The sequence below is a fragment of the Suncus etruscus genome, chromosome X (assembly GCF_024139225.1).
Source record: "Suncus etruscus isolate mSunEtr1 chromosome X, mSunEtr1.pri.cur, whole genome shotgun sequence".
Lineage (NCBI taxonomy): Eukaryota > Metazoa > Chordata > Mammalia > Eulipotyphla > Soricidae > Suncus > Suncus etruscus.
The window spans coordinates 72,833,691-72,838,549 of record NC_064868.1 but is presented as its reverse complement, the minus strand read 5'-3'; the positions used below and the strand labels follow the sequence as shown (position 1 = coordinate 72,838,549).

General features: G+C 39.6%; 1 pseudogene; it reads right to left on the bottom strand.

The window, feature by feature from the left end:
* Window positions 1-964: 964 nt before the first annotated feature.
* Window positions 965-1,093, bottom strand: LOC125999664 (uncharacterized; annotated as a pseudogene).
* Between the last annotated feature and the right edge of the window lie 3,766 nt (window positions 1,094-4,859).

The window sequence follows — 4,859 nt, the reverse complement described above, 5'->3', positions numbered from 1 at the left end:
AGTGTCTCCTTATCTACTAGGATTCAACAGCACCAATGGATGTGGACTATAAAACGAAATAAAAATAAATAAGAGTTACTGTGATTTCTGGCTAAATATACTTACAATTCCGATAATGTCTTTTTTTTTCTACATTTGTCCTTATCCAGCACCTCAGCTGTTCATGACTCTTTGCTGAGACAGAGGACTAAACTTTTTATTCTTTTTTTCCATACCTAGGAATGCTGAGGGCTTATTCCTAGCTCTGTGCTCATGAATAACTCCGTATGTTACTTGGGTACCACTTGCGTCAGAGATGCAATGGAATTACTTTCAAGTCAGACAAGTAACTACATCCCCACCCTGGACCACATTCCTGTTACTTGGAATGAATGGATTCCATTTAGTAGGAAAAATAGGTATGCTACAGTGGGAAAGGCACTTGCCTTGGCCTTGGCCAAAAATGGGTTCAATTTCTTCCGTCTCATATTGTTCCCCTTGAGCACTACCAGGAGTGATTCATGAGTGCAGAGCCAAAGGAAATCCTTCGCATATGATGGTGGAGACCATGTACCAAAATAAAGTTCCTGTTAATATGAAAGAATGAAATTAGATAATTAGGATGGTACCAGGGGCCAGAAGTTGGCTTCAAAGACAAGAAGGAAATGTGGTGTGAAGTTTGACTCACAGCCTGACTGGGTGGAGAACAGGGATGGAGCACCTCTGAGGCTCCCCTGTGGCATGAGAGGCTTTTCAGTCACCAGGTTTTTTAATGTATATATAAACCCCACTTCTTGGACACCTAGAAGTTTTGGGTGCCAGGGATCTTGAACTTGGCCACAGCTACCACAGACCATATACTATATTCTCTCCTTTGGTTAGACATGATGAAATGAGCAATGTGAAACTGTTTCCAAAGGCAACTTCATGCCATTTTGGATCCTCAGACAAGAGCATCAGGCAGATATCAATGTATATTGCTAAGGACTGTCTCCAAATTTATTTAGAATGACCCATTTCAGCAATGGGCTTCAGGTTCTACTTTAATCCATTTGCTGTTTGCAGCCACTGCACACCTTACCTCATGAGACAGAGGTAGGCCTTAAGGCTGCACTTCTCTTTTTCTAAAATATATCCCAGCTGATATAAATTTAGAATAGTGGTTTTGATCCCCGAGAGCCCATATATTCTCTGAGTCCTGGCAGAAGCGATTACTGAATGCAGAGTCAGGAGTAACCCCTGAGCATAGCCCCCAAACAAGAAAAATGTGTCCCAGGTCAAAGTGATAGCACAATGGGCAGGATGGTACTGGGCTACCACTTTGGTGTCAGAGACGAAAATCGAGCTATTTCCAAGACAGACAAAACTCTTCAACCCCACATGCCCTCAATTATTTTTCATGCTCAGCTTTATTTTATTTTTGATTTGAATTTTGGGCCAGAAAACCTAGTATTGCTTAGAAATTACACCTGCGTCTCGAAATTATTCCTGGCAGTTCTCAGACTACGTGTGATGCCAAGCATCACTCTGGGTCAGCCACATGCAAAGAAAACACCCTCTGCACTATATTATGACTCTGGCTCAATGCTTCAGTTTTCTATGAGTTGTGTTAGTTTATTATTGCAAGTAGTCATTCTTTGTATTCCAGCTTTCTTGATGCATAATTGAAGCTACTTAAAATACATGACCTGATCATTTGTTATACCAACAGTATATCAAATATAAAACCTGGGTGTACTGTAGATATAACAAATACTGTCCCCCAGACACCTTTGGCAGTAGTGACACATTCTACAATTGATAACAACATTCACTCACTGCACTCAGTAAAGTCTATGGGGAGCAACTCAGCATTCTTCAGGGTTTATAGCTAGCTCAAAGCTCACTCCTAGGAATATAACCTAGAGACACTAAAACACAATACAAAACTGACCTCTGCATTCCTATTTTCAATGTAGCACTATTTACAATAGCCAGAATTTGGACACATCCCAGGTGCACAACAACAAATGAATTGTTAAAAAAAAAACTGTGGTACATCTACACAATGGAATACTTTTCAGCTGTTAGAAACAATGCACTTATGAAATTTGCATATTCTTGTATGGACATGGAGACTATCAAGCTGAGTGAAAGAGTCAGGGGGAGAGAGATAAACTCAGAATAATCTCACTCATCTGTGAGGTTTAATAAATAAAGACAGTATGGTAATTATACCCAATGTAATAGAGATGAGAAATGGAAGGACTATTCCATGATATGAAGCTTTCCACAAAGTCTGGTGAGTTAGAAAATAACTGCACTGACAGATACTATGATAATATTAGTGAGAAAGAAATACAATGTCTGTCTGTTCTAGAGACAGGCTGGGAGTGTATGAGGAGGAAAACAGAGACAGTGGTGGAGGCAAAACCCTGTAACTGTGGGGTCTTTGAGCGGGGGAGCTTGCAGAAAGGACCCCTGTTCTGAAGTCAAGTGCAGGGATTTGGGACCCCCAAGCCAGACCAGGCCTTCAAGACAAGGCTGGGCAGCTGGGTCTCTGGGGGGTTGGGGAAAGGGAAATCAGACCATTCCATGGCCAAAAACGTGTCTTTGTAGGGAATCTCTTGCAGGGGGGTTCATCAGAACTCATTTCCAAAAACACATGGGAATAGCGCATCCTCACATCAACTGTACTTTTTAACCATGATTCCATAATGCTCACAATTCTAAATTGTTCCTAGGAAAGGTAATGGAATGCCAATACTCAGAGGATGATACTTGAATAGATCTCTAAAGTCTCTCTATATGTAGGCATGAATTTGTATACAGTTGTCTTCTCTCTGATCACAAATCTAAACTGTAAATAATCCAAGTCTATATATCCAATCCAAGTCTATATAGCCCCTCTTACATATTCTTCCTCCCCCCTCAGAAACCTTTCTATCCTCTCCTCCCCAATTTTGATCAATTACCCTCCTTATTTAACCCTGTTTACACGTAGTTCTTAACTCATTAGGCACCAAAACCGATCTCCTGCCCAATAAACCACCACCCAGATCACAAAATCTTGTGCCCCAGCAAGCAACTACAGCAAACACACCCGCTGACTTATGCTTTGTGACACTTCTCACCCCCTCTAAATGTGAACTGTTGCATGGTACCGGATTCAGCTTCAGAATGACCCCAGATCATTGACACTACCTGATCCCCTAATGCTGCAAATCATGTCTCAAACTTAACAAGACCATGGTGTGGGATGAAAATGTGCCTTGGGTTTCACCCCAGAAGATTTCTCAAAAGACTTAATTTAGGGTGCCTATATTACCTTTGTAACATGTTTAATATATCTATAATAATGCATCTTAGGACATTTATTTCCAAACATAAAGGTAGCCTCCTCTATCACATATTCCCTTTGATTACTTTCTTAATTCAGTTTTTTTTGTTTCTTCTATAATATATATTTTTTCTTTAACCTCACCTGTTTTGATTCTGCTTGGAATGAAAACCGACAAAACATATTTTCCCCGCGATAAAAGCTCAGGTCAAAACCAGAGCACAGAGTTTGTGTAGCCTGTCATTCTTACCCCCAAATACACCAGCAATATGACACCATATAGTTTTGTATAGGCACCGTAAAAAAGGGAAAACCTTATGTACAGAAACAAGATCTTTTCTTCTAGGGATAAAAACTCATACTTTTTATAATACCGGGGCACCTCCCACCCTGAACATGGGTCATATGAACACAACTCAAGTCTCCATGATATTAAACAGTGTTCGTCCAACCCCAATCCCCAGATCCCAGATGTTCAACTGATATAGTTCCCTGCAACAACACCAGGAATCAAACTCCCCTAGGAAATTCCTAACACCACTTTGGTACCAACTTGCAAAAGATCTGATCTGACATTCAGACAATAAGGAAACAACAACTAGATCTAAGGACAGCTTGTCCTATCACATCACCTAACGGTAAGATGAAATCAGAAAACAATTCACACCCTGTGATCTGTGCAAAAACTAAGAGCTCTAACTACAGAAGACTAACTTTGACAACCATGAATTGGCAGAACTTATCCTGAGACCAATAAGCAAAATCCTACCCTATGTTTTGACCCAGAAGTTGAACAAAAATCAAGATCTCTAATTACAGGGTTCTGACATTGACAATGGAGACTGAGCAAAACTTCTAGACTCTATCCTACATTTCAGCCTAGGATTTGAGCAAAAACAAAAACCATTTATTATAGAACACTGATTACATTAATAATGATGGAACAGAACTACTAGAACTGTAAATAAAAACTCTTCTAGCCTTCACCCTATAACTTATGCATATAACAATATCTCCAGCTACAGAGATGGGATGTCATCACCCACTTCTGAGAGAACGCACCATAAAAAGACTTTGGGGTGTGTAAATGAGTGAGTATGAAGCCAGTAGTTGTTTCCATGACAGTAATATTCAAGGACGGAGAAAGCCTGAATCTATTAAGCTAAGGGAATTCCCTTTCTTACTTCCCCAATACTTAATGTGCCTATGCAAAAAAGAGGGGGCACAAAACTTGGCTACACCAGCACTTCTTTTGGTCGTTGTTTTTTTTTTAATATTTTATTTTTTTCTTTATTTTATTTTCCACTTTTGTGGTTATTATTTGGTGGATTTTATACTGATGGGCTTTTGTTGATAGTTACTTTGTTTTTTTAAACTGTTAGGGTTTTTTTTATTAGGTCTTTCTTTTTTGTTTTTGTCTTATTCCAGCACAACCACACAACTTGAATCATCTTGTTCTGCCTCATGAATTGAGGGGAAATGAAAAACGAGTGGTACCAGGACCAAGCAGCTGTATGAACATTGAGTGGAATTAAAAAATGATTAGAACTAAACAGTAAAC